We start from the raw sequence: 26,047 nt of genomic DNA, 5'->3' as shown, positions 1-26,047 counted from the left end.
TACTGTCCTTAAACACAAATAAAAAATAAAACAAGTATTTCACTGTTATTTACAAGACTTTTTTGACCACAATATTGTTTTCTAATAATGGCTTCATCTTTTTTTCCCCATTTTCAGCTTTCTGATCAAGTTAAGTCATTTACAAGGCCTGGCTCATTACTTTTAGCAGACTGGACTAGAGGCTGCTGCTGCTTAAGTGCTAAAGTACAAGAAATTGTTTGATACATAAACGTTGTTTTGCATTGCTCCTAACTAGCTTAACGTTAACTTATCATCCATATTATAGTCTTCATGTGCTGTTGTACTCTCGTTGCCGCTGGTTGTAGTGAAAAATGTACTCAGCTTAGTACATTTGGTCGCATCAGTTTTTAGACATTTCTTTTTATTTAATTCTGGCCTATTCAGCGCCACTTTTGCACTTTTTATTATCCATTTTTCATCGCTTGCCACTCACACATCTCTTAAACAACTGATTTTGCTGTTGAGCAAGGTGCCGCGGTCTGGGGAGTCGAATGATAATTATGTCATCATTAACCTGCAAGAATGCTCATGGGGCTGCAGGAAAATAAATAAAAAGTGTGGAGTTGTGGTAGAATAATAACTAAAAAGAGTGAGGCTATAGTAAAAAAGATAGATAAATAAATAAATAAATAAATAAATAAATAAATAAATAAATAAATAAATAAATAAATAAATAAAAAGTGTGACTCATGTGAGTGCACACAGCTAAGGACACCGGCAATTGTGGCCAAAAAATGGAACCGGCTCGCAGGGAATTTTCCCGGTCCTCCTGATTAGCCAATGGGTAGGTGCAACACAAAACAAACTATTCTGATGGTAAGTCAGTGTGCTCCAAAATGTTCAAACTCAAAGATGTTAGAAAGATGTTCTAACTCAAAGATTAAATATGAAATTTGAATCACTTTGTATAATGTAAAGACATTAAATTTAAGCCTTTTTACTATCACATGCCTACACAGAAAATCAACCAAAACAATGAGGAAATTAAGGGAATTGTTAAGGCCGTTCCAATAGTAAGAATCTTAATGAGATTCGCATGGTGTTATTAATTTATGACAGTAATAATAATAAGACATATCCCAGTGATGGGCTCAGCTGGAAGGGCATCCGCTGCCCTTAAATTGGCGGTTCATTCCACTGTGGCAACCCCTGAATAATAAAGGGTCTAAGGGGAAAAGAAAATGAATGAATGAAGGAATAGTAATAATACACAAAAGAATGAAAGCACAATTACCAAAATAAAACATATCACTGTATTTTCATCTCTAATTATCCATGGAACTAACTGCTTTAAATACGGGAAAACTCAGAACATAAAAAATTTTCTTTCCAAGTGTGGAAATCTTCAATTGCCTGCCAGCATGGAAATTCTGGATAAAAATGTATTAGCAAACACGCAAATGAAGTCACAACAACAGCATGTACAAAAACAGATCTGGGGAGGATCACTGACTGCTCTCTACAAAATCATGGGCAATGATGTTCTAAAAAAAAAATCTAAAACAGGTCAGATGGCACATCATTTTGCTGAGTGTGCTACAGTAGGCAGTAAAAATGCTTTTTTTTCTTTCTTTTTTTGCACAGTGTTCATATTATAAAATACAAACATAATAAGACAACCTTTTTTTTATTTGTAAAAAAGAGCTAAAAGACAGAGAGACAAGAGACACCCCAAACACTGTTTATACTGAGTGAAAATGAGGACAAATGAGGAAAATGAGTCCTAAGGACTGAGGAGAGTCAGAGGGGACTGAGACAGAGGGGTCTAGATGCAGACTTAGTGCAGTTGCATGCAATACTTTTAATACGCAATGCTTTTAATGCGCACACCTAACCCCACCCCTTACTTTACCCCTCACAGTGACATCATTAGTTCCATAGAGTGTGTTGTGTCTGACATTGCCAGTCTGAGATTTGCAGTGTTAGCTTGCAAATCCAAGTTTGCATCTAGATACTTTTGGAATTTGACTGCAGAATGTTACAACTGATCAAAAAGATTCTTAAATTCCCCAAAGTCATGTATTTTAAGTCTTTTAAAAGTACTCCTGAATACAAGTTGGAGCTGTTTGTGAATGTCTGGGTGACAGATGCTTGTTTTATTGAATTCTTTCATGGTTGTTTATGGGAGTGGTACATGTGTGTCAGTGTGAGCAGTGCTCTTTTGCAAATGTGAACTGGATGAGTCTCAATCCCACTCCCTCCTGTCAGATTAATAGCAGATGATAGTATGATACTGTAAAAAGTTGGAAGAAAAAAGGGATTAGGCTACTACAACTTCTAAGTTGCTGAAGACTATTGACAAAATCTAGTAGCTGTGCAGTTTACAAATGAAAATACATGGAACTTTTAAAAAGCCAGTTCAGGAAGTGAAAAATGAAATACAAGCGTTTAACGGAGTATTAATGAACTATTTAGATGCCATGTACTGTATGTCCACACTATGTACTTACATGAACTGTAATAGAAACAAATGTCGTTAATTAGCAGTTTCTGTATTTTGTGTTTTCCATTTATTTGCGGTTGTGAATTGCATTATGGAACCTTAATCTCTGCTCTTTCCACTTTTGATGTTAAAAATTCAACTCTACTGTTTAACAAAGTGACTTTTATTGACATTGTAGTAGTTATAATAATAATAATAATAATAATAATGTATACAAAATAATATATAGGGAAATAAATCTGTAAAATAACAAAAAATGTACTGGCAGCTTAATGCAAGATTTTTGTACCATAGTATAAAGATCTAATCAATTCATTCTACAGTATGCAGACGGTATAGAGTATATGCCGAAGCATGCTAATAGGACTTTTAATTTGCCAGTAACCTAGGTTAAGCGCTTCCAGCAGATCTAGAAACAGACATAATAACCGTACTTTCCTGGGCTTCCGTCGTGAGTTCCACAGATGGACCGACTAGATGGGTGTATGTCGAGAACTAATCTACCCTCCCATCCTTTTTTCCCGGATGTGCACAGTGGGCTCATGTAACCCCGCCGGTGCTACGCCACCCAACCTGCTCCGAGCTGGTATCAAACCGGCGACCTTCTGCATGCGAGTCGGTTGCTCTACCAAGGAGGCTAAAGACCATGGCCTCTAGCGTCTGTTGCTAGAGCACCTTTAGAGGTCAGGGGAGTGAGGTTTACCTGCACAGCATTTGACTAGCTGGCCTCCGTTACACTCACACAATCTGGAGGGCACTTTTCTCTGCCTGATCTACAGGTACGTGCGCCTCCACCTCACCACCCTTGATGGTGAAGCAGCCAGGGTGTACAAGTCGATTCCGCAGATTGAGAGTGCCACTGCGGGCCCACATGGTGCCTCTTTCTGCTGGAATATGCCTTGACTCCTGTCCAAAGCGTGTCGGTTTTCTGCCTCCCCGGAGATAGAGCCCACACAGATGCGGGCCAGGCTGCTTTCACCCTGCATGCTAGGGTCCATGCGCGTGCGCTGGCCCAGCTGCACGAGGGTGGTTTCAACCCAGGCTTGTTACAAGCGCTGCACCATAGCTGATTGAGTTCCATGGACCTCAAGTGCATTGCATGTGCACCTGGGAAGGACGATTGCCACATTAGTGATCAAGGAGCGCTCGTCTACGAGAGCTGCCCCGCTCTGCCTGTGCCTCCGGCCAAGTGGTAGCGTCAAGCACCTCGCAGACAACCAGTGCTCCCCGCCTCAGGACGCCGCTAAGTTCAGTAAAACAGACCGCAAATCGCTCCTGAGGCGGCCCATCTGGAGAACATGGAACTTGCTCTCTCACCCCGGTGAAGGGCAGGCTCCTCAGAGAGAGCACTATTTCCACTTTACTGGATGTGACAGCCCAAACTCTGCCAGACTGGGATGCTTTGCCTTCCAGCTCGCAGATTCTGTGCACTTCGCCATTGGCTCACAGGTACTGGGAGGACGGTCTCCTTTCTCCCACTCCTCGAGCCCCCCCCTTTCCGGATCAGCACACCCACTCTGCTATGCCCCACTGTTGGTACGTCAGTGATTGTAGCGATGAGTCCATTAGTGAGAGCTCTGCCTGCCTGGTTAGCATGGGCCAGCCCTTCGCAGTGGCTCATAAGCACAATCAGTCTCAGTTACGCGGTTTAATTTGCAAAACAGCCTCCCAAGTTCACGGGTGTGTATTTCCCCAGGGTCAGTCCTCTGTCTGGCCCTATATTACGAGAGGAGATTGCTGTCCTCCTGGCAAAGGATGCAATCGAGCTGGTCCCTCCAGCTGAGATGGAGGGCAGGCTTTACAGCCTGTACTTTATCGTGCCCAAAAAGAACGGTGGGTCACGGCCAATCCTAGATCTGCATGTTTTGAACCGCTGTCTGCACAAGCTGCCGTTCAGAAACATCCTCCGGTGCGTTTGTCCTCAGGATTGGTTTGCAGCAGTAGACCAAAGGACGCGTACTTCCATGTCTCCATTCTTCCATGTCATCGTCAGTTCTGCGGTTTGCATTCGAAGGTCGAGCTTGGCAATACAAAGTCTGCCCTTCTGGGCTCTCTCTGTCTCCGCGGATCTTCACCAAGCTTGCGGAGGATGCCTTAGCGCCCCTTCAGTTCGCGGGCATACTCAGTTATCTCGACGACTGGCTGAATTTAGCCCACTCTCAGGAGCAATTGATTATGCACAGAGACAAGGTGCTCCGGCACCTCTATCTGTTGGGTCTTCAGGTCAACTGAGAAAAGAGCAAAATTGCCCCGTGTAGAGGATCTCTTTTTCGGGCTGGAGCTGGACTCACCATGGCACCTCTCCAGGTAGTGCGCTCAGCTATGCTGAACTGTCTGAGAGAGTTTAACAGCAAAATAGTGGTCTCACTGAAATCTTTTCAGAGGCTCCTGGGGAATATGGCATCCACAGCCGCTGTCACGCTGCTCGGATTACTCCATATGAGACCATTTTAGCACTGGCTTATGATCGAGTCCCTAGATGCATGTCACGCGGGCACACACCGAGTCACTGTTACTGCGCTGTGTCGCCGCGCCCTCAGCCCTTGGAACGACCCCTCGTTCCTACAGGAAGGAGTGCCTCTAGGACAGGCGTCCAGTCATGTTGTTGTTTCAACAGATGCCTCCAGCACGGGCTAAGGGTCTGGCATGCAGCTGTGGCGCTATAGAAAGGAACCCAGTTGCGCTGGCATATCAATCGCCTAGAGCTGTTGGCAGTGTTGACAACACGGCGGTGGCAGCGTATATCAACCGCCTGGTGGGTATTCGCTCTTGCCACATGTCTCAGCTCGGCCGCCGTCTGCTCCTGTGGAGTCATAAGTGGCTGAATTCACTGCACACCAATCACATTCCAGGCGAGCTTAACCATGCAGCCAACGCACTCTCACGGCAGACTTTACATCCCAAAGAATGGAGATTCCACCCTGAGTCTGTTCAGCTGAGATGGGCGCGATTCGGGAAAGCCCAGATCGTTCTGTTGATTCCACTTAGAACGTTTTTTTTTTCCCTGTCCGAGGGCTCTCTCGGCATGGATGCATTGGCCCACAGTTACTGTGCAAAGTCAGGGAGGACGAGGAGGAGGTCTTGCTAGTTGTGTCCCCTCTGGCACAACCGGACCTGGATGTCAGAGCTCTCCCTCTTTGCAACGGCTCTCCTCTGGCAGATCCTTTTGACAGAGGGCCCTCTCTCTCAGGGACAGAGCACGATCTGGCACCCTCGCCCCGATCTTTGGAACCTCCACGTGTGGACCTTAGACGCAAAGGAAGACTTAGGTAACCTACCCACTGCAGTGGTTAATACCATCACTCAGGCTAGAGCCCCCTCCATGACGCGCCTACGCCCTGAAGTAGAGTCTATTCACTGAATGATGCGTATCTCACCGAGAAGACCCCCGAAACTGACAGATCAGCGTTGTGCTTTTTTTCCTCCAAGAGAAGCTGGAGAGCAGGCTGTTGCCCTCTATACTCAAGGATACGTGGCTGCCATCTCCGCAGTGGCTACCCGGTGGTTATGCCTTCCCACAGCATGGTGGGAAGGCATAACCTCATCATGCGGTTCCTCGGAGGCGCTAGGTGAATTAATCCACCCCACCCCCTCTCATGCCCTCTTGGGATCTCGCCCTTGTTCTCACAAGCCTGCATACAAACCTCTTCGAACCACTCAACTCAGTATCTTTAAGATTTCTGTCCCTGAAGACAGCTCTGCTGTTAGCGTTGGCATCAATTAAGATGGTCGGGGACCTGGAGGCATTTTCGGTCAGTGACTTCGGGCCGGCTTACTCTCACGTTGTCCTGAGACCCCGCCCGGGATATGTGCCCAAGGTTCCTACCACAACGTTTAAAGACCAGGTGGTGAGCCTGCAAGCGCTGCCTTCGGAGGAGGCAGACCCAGCCCTTTCATTTCTTTGTCCAGTTCACACTTTGCGAATTTATCTGGACTGCACTCAGAGCTTTAGATCATCTGAGCAGCTCTTTATCTGTTATGGTGGTCACAAGCACGGAAGTGCCGTATCGAAACAGAGGTTGGCCCACTGGTTAGTGGATGCCATCTCCCTCGCTTCCAGAGCCAGGGCGAGCCGTGTCCCCCAGGAGTGTGTGCGCACTCCACTCAGAGCATCGCATCCTCAAGAGTGGGTGCACACGGCGCCTCTCTAACAAACATCTGTAGAGCTGCGGGCTGGGCAAGACCTAATACATTTGCAAGGTTTAACAATCAGCAAGTGGAGCCGGTTTCCTTAAGGGTATTAGGTAACCCTTGGTAATTGAGGAAACAACTCGGTTAAGGTGTTGAAACATTCTCCATAACACGGAGATACGTGCGCTTATTCACTCTGTCAGTAAAGTTACCCGTTTAGATAAGCCCTGCAGAGATTCCTGCGAGGCCCCCAGCACTCACTGAGTGGAGGGGTCACACACTAGCCCATTAGGTTGTAGGTCTTCTCTCTGGTCAGCCCGTGTGTTGGGTATTTACTCATTTTTGGGCCATTTCATTGGCCCATTTACATACTCTTTCAGACAATTGGCTTTCTGAACGAAATTCCCATAAGTGAATTAAATCCACTAAAGCATTTCCGTTCCTAGTAAACAAAGCGTTATTTATCGGTTCCTAATGATTTTTAGAGTTTTTTTTTTTTTTACAAAATAAATATTCCAATTTTGGTTCTTGCAAATTAGGGCTAATATTCAGGTAAATTGATTAAATAATGATGTGATTTGAAACAGGTGACGTTAACAGGTGATTATAATTATGATTTGGTCCAAAAGCAGCATCCAAGTAAGGTGTAGTCCTTAGGTATGGGCAGAAAATCGCCAGTTTGCAAACAAATGCATGAGAAAATTATTGAAATGTTTAAAAACAATCTTGCTCAAAGAAAGATAAGAAAACATTTGGATATTTCACCTCCAAAAATATAACAGAATTAAAATATTCAAGTAATGTGGAGAAATTTCAGTTAGTAAAAAAAAAGGGCACAAGCATGAGCTGTACAACCGTGATCTCCAATCTCTCAGGTGGTATTTTCATTCATTTCTAGGTGATATTACCACATGGGCTCAGGACTACTTTGGTAAACCTTTGTCAAGTTCCACAATATGTAGTTACATCCACAAATGCCAGCAAAAATTGTACTGTGCCTAAAGGAAGCCCTATGTTAACTGTGTCCAGAAACACCGTCAACTTCTCTGGGCTCTGAGGCATTTGGAATGGACCATCACACAATGGAAACATGTACTGCAGTCAGATGAATCAGTATTTCAGGTATTTTTTGTGAGAAATGGACACCATGTGCTCCAGACCAAAAAAGAAAAAAGGATTTTCCACACTGTTACCAGCAACAAGTTTAAAAGCCAGGGTCTGTAATGGTCAAGTGTCCTTGGCTAAGGTAGCTTGCACGTCTGTGATGACACCATTAAATCTGAAAAGTATATAGAGATTTGGAACACAGCATGCTGCCTTCAAGAAGACTTCTTTTACAGGAACGTCCAGACACAGCAATCACACTGCAACCTAAAAAACACAAAATCAATACCAATATCAATACATCAATACAATGACCAAATCACCACACAATTCGAACCACCTTTTCTCCACCGCCATCCACACAGTGCAGAGAACCCAGTGGCCACTGATGGTAAAGCAAATCCAAAACAGAGCCTACAAAAGAAAGAAAAGATTAACAAAGAAAAATACAAATACAAACTGTTGTCAACCTAACATCATAATAAACAACCCGAATTCACATACAACAAAAAAAAAGTAAAAAAAAAAAAAACAAAACTTTTCAACAAGAAAAGATTCAATAACAAAAACATTATTGTAGGTCTAAAGTCAACGGCAACCTAACATGTCTAAAAAGGGAAAACACAGTTCATTACAACACAGAAACTGAGAATATAAAAATCTCAAACAGAATAAAACATCCTATAAATAAAACACACATTAAAGTAGAAATAAAAACCCTTCTTTGTTTTAAACAATACCTCTAATATCCATAATTTTCCATTCTGATACTCAGGCAACAATCAGCAGACAATGATCCTGTAATAGCACTAAAATTAAAAAAAGATAATATCATTAAAACACAATACTAATGTCACCGACTCTGTCCCAGTCAATCCCCGCGCTGGCCAGCAGAGGTCATCATCACTGGACTATTAACATTACGTCATCCTCACAGACTGATTGGCATACACCTGCAGCACATTCCCCAATCACTCTCCACACACATATAAGCAGCACAAACACGCTGCTTCATTGCGAAGTCTTGTTCTGCCCCGGCTAACACTACTGAGCGTTCTCATCCTTGCCTGCTTTCCCGTTGTGATCTTGCTTCGTTTACTGACCCAGTCCTGCCTGCCGCCTGCCTTGTACTTTAGCCTGCTTACCGACTCTGATACTAGCCGCCTGCCTCTGACCCATGCCTGCCTACTCATCCTGTGTTTACCTGCCGCCAGCCCAATGACGATATACTACTGTGTTTGATGTGAGTTTGTGCACGCACAACATCTGTGTTCTATTTGTTATTAAACTGGGTTTAATAAAAATACTGCAAATGGATCCCTCTGTGTCAGCCACTTCGTTACAGAAGACTTCGCCAGACATGGATCCCGCAGCCCTACAGGTCCATTCCAACGAACTCACAACCCAAGCCCAAGTTCTTGCGACCCACCAGCAACAGCTTGCTTTTCTCAAGCAGCTAACGGAGGAACTTGTGAGTACCATGCGAAATTTGAAAGTTGCGACCCCAGCGCAACCTACCGCCAACTACTCAACTCATCAACCTCCGGTAACCTTTACCCCTCATCATACCAGTCCCCGCCTGGCATTCCCTGACAAATTCTATGGTAACCCTTCTAAATGTAAAGGTTTTTTGCTTCAGTGCAAGCAGTTTGTCGCACAATAACCCCATATGTTTACAGATGAGAACAGCAAGATCGCCTTTGTTTGCTCGTTGCTCTCTGGAAAATCCCTGGATTGGGCTACTGCAGTCTGGCCGGAAAACACCCCCACTTTCCCAACATTCAAGGAGTTTCTCCAGCGATTTTTGTGTTGTCTTCGATCATCCCGTGGGAGGTCGAAACGCAAGCGAAGAATTATTATCTATCCAACAAAATGATCAACCAGCAGCTAGGTTTGCTCTCCATTTTCACACTTTGGCTGCACAAACTGGCTGGGCTGACAATCCTTTAAAGACTCTATACCGCAAAGCATTAAACCCTGAATTACAGACCGAATTAGCGTGTAGAGATGATGGCAAATTACTCGACCAGCTCATTGAGCTCTCAATCAGGCTGGATAATCTGCTTCGCACCCGAAAACACTCACCTGTCGCTCTCTCCTGTCCCAGCCAGGAATCCACTCCAGCTCCTACAAGTTCAGGTGAACCCATGCAACTGGGTCGAGCCCATTTGTCCCCGGAAGAGCGTGAGAGACGCATTAAGAATAACCTCAGCCTATATTGTGGTCTTGGTGGTCATACGAAGCTCAAATGTCCCAATAAGCCTCCTTCCAAGACAAAATTGGTGAGTGCTACCTCAATTCTTGCTATTAATAAAAGCGCTATGGTTGTCCCCACTTTGGTGTGTTGCAGGAACACCAGTATTAACACTGTCGCCCTCATTGACTCAGGAGCCGCTGGCAACTTCATGGATGAGGCTTTTGCTTTTTTTTAGCAACAATATCCCACTAACTTCTTGTGATTTTTATTTTTATTTTTTTTATTTTTTTCCGCTAGCAGTCATGGCAGTAGACAGACGCCCCTAGGGGATGGAAAGATCACTTACCGCACTGTTCCTTTATCAGTACAAACTGGCTCTCTTCATAAGGAAGCATTGGATCTGCTAATAACCAAATCCCTGCAACATCCCATTATTCTTGGATTACCGTGGTTGCAGACACATAACCCCTTCATTTCCTGGAAAACCGGTGAGATCACAAGATGGAGTGATTCATGTATTGAAAATTGTCTGTGTTCTATCGTCCCAGTTCAGCTCAATATGGTTACCTGCTCTGATACCCCTGAGATTTCCATGATTCCCGAAGCTTTCAGCAAGAAGAAAGCCACACTCCCACCTCACCGTGAGTACGATTGCGCAATAGATTTATTACCTGGCACAACGCCCCCTCGTGGGAGAATCTTTCCTTTGTCCCAAACAGAAACAGAGACCATGAATGCTTACATCAAGGAGGAGCTGGACAAGGGGTTTATTCGTTCATACACGTCACCCGCATCTGCCGGCTTTTTCTTCGTCGAAAAAAAAGATGGTACCCTCCGCCCATGCATCGACTACAAAGGTTTAAACGAAATAACAGTAAAGTACAGATATACTTTACCTCTAGTCCCTGCTGCCTTGGAACAATTACGCTCAGCCAAGTACTTTACCAAGCTTGATCTTCGCAGTGCTTATAACCTCATACGCATAAGGCGGGGCGACGAGTGGAAAACCGGGTTCTCCATGTCCACCGAGCACTATGAATATCGGGTGATGCCCTTCGGCCAGGTAAACAGTCCTTCTGTGTTTCAAGCATTCATCAACGGGGTATTTCGGGACATGTTAAATCAATGGGTCATTGTGTATATTGATGACATTCTTGTCTACTCCGAAACGCTTGAAGACCACGTTAATCACGTTTGAGCTGTGCTCCAGAGGCTGATCAAGAACCAGCTATATGCCAAATTATCCAAATGCGAATTTCACCAGACGTGCACATTCTTCCTGGGGTACATAATTAGCGCAGATGGAGTCGCTATGGATGAGAGCAAGGTTAATGCTGTGTTGAATTGGCCAAGACCTAAAACTGTGAAAGAGATGCAACGCTTCCTGGGATTTGCGAATGAGCCTTCTGTAGAAATTCGCAACTTCAGTTCAGTAGCTGCACCACTCACCTCCCTGGTTAAATCAAGCAATCCTAGACTCAAGTGGAATCCAGATGCCGAACGAGCATTCAATCTTCTGAAGACCCGATTTTCCTCAGCACCTATCCTCTGTCACCCTGATCCAAAACTCCCCTTCACCCTTGAAACTGATGCCTCCAATACAGGCATTGGCGCTGTATTATCGCAGAAGCAAGCTACATCCAACAAACTCCACCCTTGTGTCTTCTTCTCACGAAAGTTAAACCCGGCAGAAAGAAATTATGACATAGGTAATAGAGAACTCCTGGCTATGAAATCAGCAATGGAAGAATGGAGGCACTGGCTAGAAGGAGCTTTACACCCATTTACCGCAATAACCGACCATAAGAACCTCGAATACATCCGTTCAGCAAAGAGACTAAATCCCCGACAGGCTAGATGGGCTCTATTCTTCATTTACTTCCATTTCACTGTGACATACATTCCCGGACCCAAGAACATCAAAGCCGATGCACTTTCCCGTCTTTCTGAAGAGGATTCCAAAGTTGAAGATGAACAACCTATTATGCCCGACTCTATGATTCTGGCACCCATCTCTTGGGATATAGATGCAGAAATCGCTCAATCCGCAGCAGAACATCCCTCTCCTCCCACCTGTCCGGCTGAAAAGGTCTTTGTCCCACCACCACTCTGAAGCAAACTAATTGAAGAAATTCATGCTAACCCCAGTTCCGGTCACCCAGGCATCGCAGGCACCCTAGACCTCATTCTCAACCGCTACTGGTGGCCCGACGTGAGAAAGGACGTCAATAACTTTGTAAAGAATTGTGCCCCCTGTAACATGAACAAACACTCCCGTTACAGTCCAGCCGGCCTTCTACAGCCTCTTGAAATTCCCCTTGACACATTGCCATTGACTTTATTACTGATCTCCCCCTGTCTATGGGCCACACCACAATCCTCACCGTCATCGACCGCTTTTCCAAGGCTTGCAGGCTGATCCCCCATACCGAAGCTTCCCACAACATTAGAAACCGCTGAGCTCCTGTGCAACCAAGTTTTTCGAATTTCTTTTTTTTTTTTTTTTTTTTTTTTTTTTTTTTTTTTTTTTTTTTTATGGGCTACTGAGGATATCGTGTCTGACAGAGGTCCCCCCAATTTACTTCAAGAGTATGGTCTGCATTCTTCAAAAACCTTAATATCAATATCAGACTAACTTCCAGATATTATCCTCAGTCCAATGGTCAGGTAGAGCGGCTGAATCAGGAAATTAAAAAAAAAAGCCGTGTTCTGTTGTGGGCCGAAAAGCCACTGGCCTAACGCCTTTCCAAATCATCCTAGGCTTTCAACCCCCCCCCCGTTCCCATGGTCTGGCGAACGATCCGAACTCCCAGCCCTCGATCCATTGGTTCCAACAGTGTGAAACAACCTGGAACGCAGCCCATACACATCTCTCCCATGCAGTCCGAAGATTTAAGGAACAGCCCGATCGTCACTGCCGCCCCAGTCCCACTTACACTCCTGGACTATGGGTATGGCTAGCCACCAAAGACCTTCACCTTAGACTCCACTGCAAAAAGCTCAGTCCAAGGTATGTTGGCCCTTTCATGATTGATCGTCAAATCACACCCGTATCCTACAGACTAAACCTGCCTAATCACTATCGCATCTCTCCTACCCTCCATGTATCACTGCTCAAGCCAGCTGCTGGTCCAGCCGAGGTAGATGGGGAGGTGGCAGCCGGTGATCAGGGTTCCCCACCAATCATCATCGATGGAGAGGAGGCGTACCAGATCCGTGAGATCCTGAGGTTCAGACGCCGGGGGGACATCTACAATACCTGATCGACTTGGAGGGGTACGGCCCGGAGGAACAATCGTGGACTAATCGAAAGGACATCCTTGACCCAACTCTGCTAAGTAAGTTCCTAAGTGAGTTCTGCATCCGGAAAGGCCGGCATCTCGTACCCGTGGTAGACCTCGGCGTCATGGAGCAGGAGGGGGGGCTCTGTCACCGACTCGGTCCCAGTCATTCCCCTCACTGGCCAGCAGAGGTCATCATCACCAGACTTCTAACATTACGTCATCCACTTACACTGAAAGCATGCTAGCCGCCTGCCTCTGACCCATGCCTGCATACTCATCCTGTGTTTGCCTGCCGCCAGCCCTTCGACGACATACTACTGTGTTTGATGTGAGTTCGCACACGCTTAACATCTGTGTACTATTTGTTATTAAACTGTGTTTAATAAAAATACTGCAAATAGATCCCTCTGTGTCAGCCACTTCGTTACAATCTGTCTATCCTTATCAAGATGGAAATTGTTTTTATTTATTAATTCAACATTTTACATATATAAATATAAATTTATCAATAAGAAGCCTAAATTTAGGGTATCGATAACTTAAATATTATTGTATATTACCAGTATCAGAGACTTTTTAAACATGAAAGTCATATGCACTTTAAAAATTTGTGAACTCTATAATGTATTTATTTAATTATTAAATATGTACATTTTGGCACATTTGTATTTTATTTATACTTACACCCTGACATATATATCTTGTGTGGCAAAATGTTATATCATGCAGTTTTTTTTGTTTTTTTATTTTAAAAAATAAACAGCATTTTTTTTTCTTAGGTGGCACAGAGGCAGAGTCGTTAGCACTCACAGCTAGAAGCTCGTTAGTTCAAGTACCGGCAGGGCCAGTTAGTGTTTCTGTGTGGAATTTGCATGTTCTCCCCGTGTTTGCGTTGGTTTCCTCTGGGTGCTCCGGTTTGCCCACAATCCAAAAACATATGCTATAGGTGAATTGGATAAACTAAATTGGCTGTAGTGTGTGTGTGTGTGTGTGTGTGTGTGTGTGTGTGTGTGTGTGTGTGTGTGTGTGTGTGTGTGTGTGTGTGTGTGTGTGTGTGTGTGTGTGTGCGCATGCATGTGTGCATTTGTGTGTGTGTGTGTGAATAAGTATTTTGGGGTGTTTCCAGAAAATGAATAAATGTACTTTCATTGTCAGTGATTTGGCTGATTATGCATATTGAAAAGTGCACAAATCTTTGAAAATGCAATTTAGTGTGTACTGATGTAACAATAAGAGAGAACGCCCCCTTTAATCTTTAACGCTGTGATTCAGATGAGTTTTATTGTATTGTAGGTTAAACATATGTATATACGTGAGTTAGTTCATAAGTTCACACTGTATGATAATCAGTGTTGCCAACTTAGCAATTTTGTTGCTATATTTAGCAACTTTTAGTACTACCCTAGTAACATTTTTTTTTCAAAAAGCACCTAGCAAACAATTTTGCAATTTTTAACATTCATTTGGCTACTTTTAGAATTTTTTAAAAAGTGACTCAATAGAGTAGTGGCTGCAGGCTTCACTCAGTATAGTAAAATGTTAGCTCAGATTGTTTTTGATATCTACTAATTTACTGATATTTGTTAGCATGTATAATTGTTGGTAATTTAGCTAACAATAAATTACAATAGTGCTATAATTGTTGTCACTTTCACAAATGAGTTAATTTTACAAGTTAAAAAGAGTAAGTAAACAAGCTGTGATTGTTTATTTAAAAGAATGTAACTGTTCATTATTCAATCATTCATTCATTCATTTGTTTTCTTTTCGGCTTAGTCCCTTTTTTAATCCGGGGTCGCCATAGCGGAATGAACCGACAACTTATCCAGCATATGTTTTACGCAGCGGATGCCCTTTCAGCTGCAACCCATCTCTGGGTTGCAGCTGAACCCAAACTCATTCACACTCATACACTATGGACAATTTTTAGTTTACCCAATTCACCTGTACCGCATGTCTTTGGACTGTGGGGAGGAAACCCACGCGAACAAGGGGAGAACATGCAAACTCCACACAGAAACGCCAACTGACCCAGCCAAGGCTTGAACCAGCGACTTTCTTGCTGTGAGGTGACAAAACTACCTACTGCACTACCGCGTCACCCTACTGTTCATTATCAGTGTTATATTTAAAATTAAAAAATTCTTATCAAAATGTGTTTGTATTACTTTTATAAAAAGTCAACTACATTTTTCATACAAATCTAAATAGACATATTTCAAATAATGTTTTTGCTGAGATGGCCAGCCAATTTGAGAAAACATTTATTTTTTATACTACACACAAAGATGTAGTTTTGAGTTGCGATTACGCAATGACGTCATCAAGCAAAGTAATATGTGAACAAGAATCTATTTATTGTGCATCTGGATGTAAAGTTTTAATATAATATAATACACGGCACCACGAGAGTAGAGACATGACAGGCTTAAGCTACTTTTTAGGCGGGTTTTAGCTAATTTTCAGTGAAAATAGTTGACAACACTGATGATAATAGAGATAAGTAACATTTTTTAAAAACTGCGTTGAAGTGACAGTGTCAGATTACAGTGGAAATTTGCTGCTGCAGGCTAATGAAGGATAAATGGGTAACACTTTATAATAACTACATACTATAAATCATTTATTGAGCATTAGCAAATAGTGAATTTATTATCCGTTAAGCATTAACTCTACATTAATAAACGTTAGTAAGCAGTTTATGACTGCAGCTACAAATGGTGTATTTTTGACTTATAACCATTTAAAATGTGCTTAATTTTATTTTCATACTTAGTAAATTATTTATTTTTCATTACTAAATTAAGTATCGCATTATTTACAAACCAGTTGTATTTAAGAGTAGTTGAGCGTTTTAAGGATCAATAAGAATGATTTAGTAAAAGATAAATAAACTATTGAAATCAATGATTATATAGCTTATTATTCAGGCATATATTAATGGTTACAATGTATGTTAAAAAATGCTTTATTAACTCAACTTCACCTAGTTTTGTGACCTAATCTAAAGTGAGGACTGTTCATGCTTTATAAATCCTTTATAAATGACAAATAAAGGCTCAGTTAAATTCTAAACAGGAAAAATTACATTATTCATTCCAATTTAATTAAAGATACACAAATGAAACTGTACTTCAAATGAAAAATAAATCTTTGCAACCGTATCTAAAATAAAATCACTGTTGAGTTTAAACATTACATTTTACTACATTGTTTAATTATTATATTGTTGTTTTATCCAGTTTTGTTGTATTTTGACACTCCTGTTATTCAGCAATCTTTAAACTTTACAGTAATTTTACATTTTAGAAAAGATTGCAAAGATTATTGTTCATTTGATTCTGAGCCTTTATTTGTCATTTATAAGGGATTTATAAAGCATGAATTTTCCTCACTTTAGATTAGATCACAAAACTGCATGAAGTTGAGTTAATAAAGCATTTATTAACATTAGTTGACTATTAGTATATGCCTGAATAATAAAACATATAAACGTTGATTTCAATAGTTTATTAATCATTTACTAACTCATTCTGGATGATCCTAAAAACCCTCAACTACTCTTAAATACAAATGGTTTGTAAATAATGTGATACTTAATTTAGTAATGAAAAATTAATCATTTACTAAGTATGAAAATACAATTATTAAGCACATTTTAAATGTGGTTATAAGTCAAGAAGCCAGCATTTGTAGCTGCAGTTATAAACTGGTTACTAACGTTTATTGATGTAGAGTTAATGCTTAACGGATAATGAATTCACTATTTGCTAATGCTTAACAGATGATTTATAGTGTGTAGTTATTATAAAGCGTTACCGATAATTGTTCTGTTATTAAGCCACAAACAGCAATGTTGATATGTTGTGAACACTATTTTTGTGTATTTGCAAGTCAGATTTTTTTATTATGTTGAAATTACTGAATGTTTCAGTATGAAGGATGATTCAAGATGCCAAGTCAACCCACAAGATGAATGCAGATGTAAAGCAGAAAAACTACACCAAGAATGTGATAGGAAACATCCAATTATCTGCTAAACTGTGCAAACAGAACAAACTTATGTTTTTGTTTTTATTTGAAAAACTGCTTAAAGGATATTTTTTCCTTCTAAACATTGGGCTATTTTTGTGCTGAACTAATATTTGATTTGAAGTGATTAAACTGAATCGTTTGAACTGGGTTATTAGAACTGAATGTAAGGAATCTCTTACACGAACTGAATCTTTTTCTTTTTTTCAACTAGATCTCTTACATTCACTGTATCACACAGTTATTGAACAAACATTTGTGAGTATAATTTCCTGAATGGTTCATTTTAAGCATGTTGAAATTGTCAAAGTTTTTGTACTTTTTGATATTTTAAGTTCATGCTATCATTCTAAGTGTTAGTGGTGGCCGTAGTCAATGAGTAATTTATGCATTATACACAGCAAAATATGGGGACCCAAAACAACTCTATGGGTGTTAATTTCAACACTTTGAAAGTGTCTCATGGGGTCCACTCAAAACAGAGTTAAATCAACACTTTCAAAAGGGTTGGCACATTGACACCGAAGTAAGGGTTAATTTTAACTCTGGGCAGAGTTAAAAATGTAACTATATTTAACACCGCCTGGTAGTAATTTTTTTACTACAATATATTGTTATTTTATTCAACTCTCTTGAGTGTAAATATGGTAAAAAGGTAAAATAGACTGTAAATTACAAAAGAAAAAACATTTTATTTGAAAACATTCACCACTTCAACAATTCATTCAGTTTTTAAAATGCAACAATGTCAAATATGCTTTAAATGTTTTATTAGTACAGACAGTATCAACAAAATATGTATGACCAGTGCTCAAAAAGGCTGTTTCAGTCCTTTGGTCCAAACTTGATGTGTTATCAGAGCAATTTGAAAGTTCAATATAGCGTCACTCATAGTTTTCTTCTGAACTCATAGTTTTCTTCTGAACTCATAGTTTTCTTCTGAACTCATAGTTTTCTTGTAAAATTACATTTTAAACAACTTGGTGTGCAAATCTTTCACTTCGGGTGTTTCCTTGGTCCTCCATATCAAACACAGCAGTTTAAATGAAGGTATAAATGCTGTAAACTTGTGTGAAAACAAACTGCAGCTAGGAAATCTCATCAAGCATGTCCTGTGAATGAAGTGCTTCCCAGCCACAGGATGACCTTTTTATCCATGACGATGTAGCAGCTGCTGATCGCTCGTCTGGTGGTTCCTGATGCACGGATATAGGGTGATGCTCATCTAAGAACTCCTCAAGTCTCCAGCATGACTAAGAAAAATTTTTGAAAACAAATTGCAATCAAATTCTATGATATATTTAAAAGAACATTTAAAGTAAATAAAACATTCAAGAAATCTAAACTCACCTTTTGAAAATCTACATGATGATCCACAACTTGACTCTCCCAGCTGGTTGAGGTGACAGGATATGGAAAAGTAGAAAAAACACATACATCCCTGTTGGAATCTCCAAAAACAATTAGGTTAACCACTATGACTAGAACTGGAAAAACAGGCAGCTGTCTGTCCAGAATCCTGAATTTAACACAACACTTGGAGCAAAATTTAGAGGAGCTTAAAATCTTTTATATTATTTAGTGATGCTGACTTCCCCAAAATATTGGCCACAGTGTAAAAAATATTCATAAACTTCATAAACAACACTTTTCTGTAAGTGTGCGTGCGTGCGTGTGTGCATGTTTCTTTACCAGATTCAACTTGTTAGGCCCTTTCAGGTCCAGTATTGACGCCACCTTTACTGGAGTCTAGCAGATGTTTCAGGTCCAAATATAATCTAAAATATTAGGATAAGCAGAAGAGGAAAAGTGCAAAGCAAAGAGTAAAACATTAGTTAAGTAACCGTTCACCCACAATACAAAACTTATCACCTTCATGTCATTTGTTATTCTCTAATGCTCTAATACCCTCTTAGCTTATGTGAAACAAATACAGAACTTTATCAAACATACCTTAATTATTATTATCACCACATATGACCAAGAAGGTGTGCTTGGTCATTTCACCAACTCTGGAAATACACCATCCGTCTCTAATCAGCCAATCGTCACAGGGTCTTGTGTTATTGTATAGAGAACTGTGGCTGTTAAAAAAACAACAAAAAATTAGTATCCACACATATGCATAACCTTCAGATAAAAAGGAGAGATGAACATCACAAAGTATGCCTCACACTTTTTCAGATTTCTTTTGATTCAAATGTTGATTATTGATAATAAATCTACAAATCAAACCTGTATCATCATTAGGCTGCTCAAATATGAATCAGTTGATTATTTTTTACAGACAGGTGGCTGTTTACAACGCACTAAATTGTCTTTAATAAAAAGGAAATGTTGTGTACAGTACATGCTAAGTTTAGCCTATAGTTTTAAGCACAATATCATGCGGGAGAAAAAGCTTGACTAAGATGTTCCTGACTACATAAATAGCCTAACTTACTAACGTCAGACATCCCGAGTTGGGAAAAGTAATTTTCGAGGAATACAGAGTTGATTTGCGGGAGGTAGCGGGAGAGATGAGAACCTGAAGAGCAATGGGATGAGTTGCGCGCGACGTACCTGAAGAGCGGTGGGGGTGACTTGCGCGCGACGTACCTGAAGAGCTGGGAGGGATGCGGTGGAGAGGGCTGTGCAAAGTGTTTAATGACCGGGCGGGAGACGCGCGATTTTTGGGAGATTATCATTCATTTGCGGGCATCTACTTGGGCATCTGGGAGTCTCTGTGCATTTGCGGGATAACGTTAACGTTAGTCCCGCAACTTCCGGGAGACTTCTGTAACCTTAAATGTCTGAGAAAGTGCAAACGCGGTCATTTAAAGACATTAATGTTAACATTCCGACTTTAATGGTTGTCAACACTTAATATAATTCAAGCGTACGTTATCACGCGAGTCTATGGACTAACGGTATATGGACGGCCACGAATGAACCAGTTTAAAAAGGCCGCGGTGTTTAAAAGAACTAAATTAATGTACACGAATAACAAAAAAATCATATGTTTTAGTCAGGAAGCCTTTTACAAGTAAGCATATGTTCATTTACTCACCAGATATGTTTTAGAAACTCTCCAGAGCGTATGGAAACCGTCCTGTGTTGCCGTTAGCATCCGGGCAGAGTAGGCTAGGCTGCTCCGGGGATTCCCTCGCTAGTTTGCTTCGAATTAAAGGAGAAGTGTCGATTTTATTTTACAGATGGGTAACAACGCACAAAATGGCAATAAGCGTGACAGAAATGTGTTGAACATGTACATTTGATGTTTTTATGCACTATGTATGCGTGAGCATATATAAAAACATTCTTGAAAAGAAGTGAATAGTAATGCAGTTAAGCTAGATACACAAACGACCATGAATGAACTGCAGAAGTTTAAAATTGTCACTCCATTCTAAAGTTATTAACTTAACAATATGTTTACAACTGTATTTCCTTAGAGAAAGTCAGTAAAATACCAACATTTAGGTAGTTTGACTCACCAGTTGCTGTTCTAAACCTCAGATGGAAAATGGCGTCTGGAAAATTCTTCAGTGACTGTTGCTGCATGAATTCCCGGATGTTGGAAATAACACCACCAAGTGTAGAAAAGATAACTCCTTGATTTCGCACTGAATAAAATCAATTCTAACTCTTATTATATTCATTTATCAAAATCTAACTCTTTAACGTCAACACTTTACTCTGAAATGCTTCAACACCGAGAATTTAACTTTTACAAATTAACACAAAGTAATTGCTCATTGTTTTTTATTTTCTTAAAATAATTTATTTAATATCAATACAGATTTCTACAAGCTAAATTAAGTATATAACATGCTGTTACGCGAGAAAACATCAGACAATAAATTTGTATTGTATCATATATCACCTGCACAATAGTACACTATTATATCAAATTGTTAAGTTAAATAACACTACATACTAGTTAAAGACTACATAAAATGACCAGGGTATCCATTTTTTCATCAGTATTGAGGTACAAGGACTGCAATCAATCTAAAGCCAAAATTGTGCCCTCAAGCTTTTCTTTGAAGGACATCTATATATACAGTTCAACATAGTCTCAGCAAGTATTACTGATAACATCTGAAGCATTGGACAACTGCAGGGAATGAGAAACACATGTCTACAAATGAATCTGTATCTTAATATCTCACTTATAAACTATTAAATTATTTAAATAATTTAGGCAAGCCATAAAATATTTGAGAAGCTTTTACGCAAAGTGATTTATTTTGTTTCCTCTCTCCTTGCTTCCCGTCTCTCTCACTTTCTCAGCCTTTGTCTGTCTCACTCCATCTTTCTATTTCTAGGCCTTATTTCCACTTGGAATGAGGTATGACTTCATGATTCCACTGACATAACTTGGGCGATATGAGCTCTAAATAATTTCCACATTTCTTAGAAATGGCATTGTAGAAGTAATACACTCCATCAATACATCTCCCAGAAGCATGTGTGACAAAAGGGAGGAAATATAGTGTGAATATATGGCTAGCGTGTGTGTCATGTTTTATACAGCTATTAAAAAGTAGAATTTTGAAATATAATCTCTTCCTTGCTGTAGATAATAAAAAACATGTAATCATTGAATCCAAGAACACACACAAAGATCATATTAGATAAAGCAAAATGCTGTACTCTGTATAAGGGTCAGACATTTGTAAACTTACGCACAGAGAGTTCTGGCACATTATTTGGGAGCAGGGTGGCCTGTGTGTGTGTGTGTGTGTGTGTTTAAGAGCTTTAAGTTTGAGACGCTACAAAACTCAAACCACATGTTTGGGAAAGTGTGTGAAAGAGGCAGACAGAGCGAGGAAAAAACACCTTACTCTGCTGTTGATGTTGCCAAATCTAATGCTCTCTCTGTACAACCTCCTGCACTTTTGAAGCTGTCCACAGCTCATAAAGGCAGAAAAACTGCAATTCCCATAAGGCTCAGTTACAGCCATGGCTAGCTGCTTACAATCAGCAGAAGTACAGCAGAGGCATACATTAACCTGTGCTTCAAAAACATTTATCTTTGAGCTCATGTTATTTATAATATTAGCTAATATCATTGTGGTAAAAAATTAGGTAATAGTTTATTTTGATGGTCCATTTGAGTATTAGTAAACTGTCTGCCTAATATCTGTTGATATGCACCTTCAACAGACATTTAACTGACAATAAGAAACTGTGCAAGTACATGTCAACTTACACTAAATAACCCTAACCCCAACCCTAATCCCATTTTAAAAGACTACTTATAATCTAATGAGATAGTTGGCACGGAGATGTAATGTTACTTAGATTCAACAAACAGACCATCAAAATAAAGCGTGACAAAACATTACAATGAATTATACATTTGACAATAAATTCCTAACTCAATTCATTGGCAAATGTATTTTGAAAGACATTTGAAAGAATTTTAGTACCAAACAGTTGTTGGTATCTTTGAGTGAATGGGTTTTGAGATCTGTTTGATACTGGCATTCTTTATTCGGTATTGTTCAATATTCATTTTTGAATGAACTATCCTTTTAACATTACAGGAATAACTATCCACTTGACACATTTAAGACACAACAACATGTACACAAAGACTCAACATTAATCAAAATCACTAAGCTGTACAACTTTAAATACCACCTCTCTGCTAAGATTTCTATGGGAACTGCAAATAAAAACATTAAACAAGAATGTGGCACAAGCCCTGCCCAGAACACGCCAGAAAAAAAAAAAGATTTAAACCCATAGACACATTTACAGTATATAATGTAACACACATAGACAGTCTGTAGCAAGTTGCCATGGTCTGGGAATACTGATGTCATTAGAATGACATCACGGGTGTGGTTAAGATTTTAAGCTCAGAGTTCGTTTTGGTTTATCCCTCAATTACAATCAAGTACACATTCCCATTCTCTTTCACACACATGCAGAGAGAGTAACAAGTGTGTCTGAAAATCTACACAGCATATAAAGGAACGTTATGATTAACGAACAGTCAGAATTACAATAATGCTTTGATCATGCCCTTTGCTCACTGGAACAACAGCTGGGTTGAGTATGATTACTAAAGTTCGTATGACAACCATGTCGCACACACATGCATGACAATGTGTGTCATTTGAAACTTGTCCGAAGCTTACTTCTCATGTCATAACAGAAAGAAGAGGGGGAGACAAAAAAGAAACAGACAAGGAACAGGTGAAGAGTGGATAGAATTGCATGTTTTATACAAGATAATTTACATGTTGTTTTCTGAAATTTATTCATTCATTCACTGACAGATAAATATAGATATGCCATATTTAAATGTTTAAGATCTATACATTTTTAAAGAAATTATAATCATTCTTCAGCAAAGGTTGCATTATTTTGTTAAAATGCTACAACTCAAGCATGTTATAATAGTAGTAGTAATAATAATAATAAAAATGCACAAAGAGAAAAATTGTTATGCCTCCAAAAAAACACAAGATGATTGTAGGGTTTCAACATCTGTCTAAGGACATAAATGCATGAATAGGGCTGGCTGCTCTGAAAGTCCTCTCAAAAACTATTAACACATTACATATTAGAAATATAGGTAATATGGGTTTGTATCTATTGTTAAGTAAAATCACACTTCAACAAAAAGTTAATTACTTACATGTTAATTAATATACAATGATAATTTATATATATATATATTTATATATATATATATATATATATATATATATATATATATATATATATATATATATATATATATATATATATATGTGTGTGCGTGTGTGTGTGTGTGTGTGTGTGTGTGTGTGTGTGTGTGTGTGTGTGTGTGTGTGTGTGTATGTATGTATGTATATTTATGTATGTATGTATGTATGTATACCTAAAAATCCAGTTACATAATACATACAAATCTAATTTAGTTAGGTGTAAAATTATATACATTTTAGGCCTAACAAAGATTTGGAACCATCAAACTGAAAAAGAGCATTAAGATATATATATATAGAAACAATAATTACCTATATATGGCTTTACTTAACTTGGTCCACCACACAGCACTGATACTCAAATACATGATACACTGTATGAACTGTATAAATAATTTGAACCGCAAACTTAAGACAACACAAAACTACACACAATGAAATTGTGTACCTGCTTTTCCTCTTTACTTTACATTTTCCCACAGCCCACAAAAAAGTGTTCTGACTTTTATAAAGTGCTGTAACAGAGAGAGACAGAGAGAGAGAGAGAGAGAGAGAGAGAGAGAGAGATTTGGCTTTCTAAATGCATATATGGAGATGGAATCTCCTCAAATAAGACACTTGCAAATATTTGAGCTCAAGAGTAATGATGGACATCATTGTGTTTTGGACAGTCAGCAAACGATATGAGTCTCATTTAAAGGTCTTTGTGCTCTCAAACACTCAGTGTGAGATTTGTGATTGTGTGAGAGGGCCAACTAGGATATTTAAACCTATTATGTTTGACACTGTGTATGTAGATCATCCAGTGGCCCCCACAAATGAAATAAACATCTAGAAATAATGAAAATGTAAATGCAAAAAAAAAATATTTCTGTGAAGGTTAGATTTAGGGGTAGGTTTAGTGGACAAAAATACTGTTAGGCCAATATAAAAAGAATAGAAATTGATAGCAAGTAACTACAAACATTCAGTGGGACGCATGGGGACTAACCAACATTAAAAATGACATGAATAACATTCGTGCAATAACAACTTTTAGCACTCAGCACTTGAATATTTTTGCTAGACTGGACACAAACTAATTTATGTAACAGGAAAGTATTTTAATTAACTGCTGAAAGCAAGTTTTATGTCAATATTGTAAATACCCCCTTTAAGTAACAAGAATGGAAATGCTTATATGGAAAGGAAATAAAATACAATATGGAAAGAAAATGCTGTACTGTATTTATTCAATGCACATACACACATGCATCTAGCACTTTATTTGAGGCTATTGCGTAATAGTGAGACTATGCGTGTATGTGTGTGTTTTTGTATTCAGTCTAAACGTCTGGTTGGAATAAACAGCCAATCATACACTAAGTCTACACATTCCCTTTTTCCATCAAAATATCAGGAAGAGCTCATGCCGCCTACAAAGCTGTTTTTGTAACATCAGAATGCTAATAATGTGGTTGCTAATGATTAAATAGGGATTCTCTTGGGAGCAGTTTGTGGAATGTGAGCCTGAGAGATGTTTGGACCTTTCAGCAGTGGCCGTAAGTGATTAGGTTTAACCTAAACACTATTTAAATTAAGCACCAATCAAATCTGTCCATAGCTTGTAATCATCAGGGCTGTTATAGCACTCCAGAGAGCTCAAATCAAAACACTGAATATATTCATTTACTAAAAGAGTCCCAAAGAAACTCAATGCAAAGCCAAAGAAGTGGGAAATGCAAGGTTACAATGACCATATGTGGGATAATATTTGTATTCTATAAAGAAATAGTTTGCCTGAAAAAGGAAAATTAGTACTTACAGTTAAAGTCAGAATTATTAGCATTCCTTAGAATTGTTTTCTTTTTTTTTATATTCCCCAAATTATGTTTAACAGAGCAGGGAAATGTTGACAGTATATCTGATTATATTTTTTCTTCTGGAGAAAGTCTTATTTGTTTTATTTCAGCTAGAATAAAAGCAGTTTTTAATTTTATTAAAAACATTTTAAGGTCAAAATAATTAGCCCCTTTAAGCTATTAGTTTCCAATAGTCTACAAAACAATCCATCGTTATACAGTAACTTGCCCAATTACCCTAACCTGCCTAGTTAACCTTGTTAAGCAAGTGTCTTGAAAAATATCTAGTAAAATATTATTTACTG

The 26,047-nt window shown here is 39.6% G+C and overlaps 1 long non-coding RNA gene across 1 annotated transcript; it reads right to left on the bottom strand.

The window, feature by feature from the left end:
- Positions 1-17,884: 17,884 nt before the first annotated feature.
- LOC147846824 (uncharacterized) lies at positions 17,885-21,359 on the bottom strand. The gene is made up of 6 exons (XR_015476589.1): positions 20,689-21,359; positions 20,262-20,368; positions 19,166-19,296; positions 18,905-18,990; positions 18,563-18,605; positions 17,885-18,465 (listed from the first exon to the last, which is right to left on the bottom strand). It is a non-coding gene; the product is annotated as an uncharacterized LOC147846824 (long non-coding RNA).
- Positions 21,360-26,047: the final 4,688 nt, after the last annotated feature.

This window comes from Danio rerio, chromosome 1 (genome assembly GCF_052040795.2).
Source record: "Danio rerio strain M-AB ecotype USA chromosome 1, GRCz13ab, whole genome shotgun sequence".
NCBI lineage: Eukaryota > Metazoa > Chordata > Actinopteri > Cypriniformes > Danionidae > Danio > Danio rerio.
This window is presented reverse-complemented; position numbering and strand designations above follow the sequence as displayed.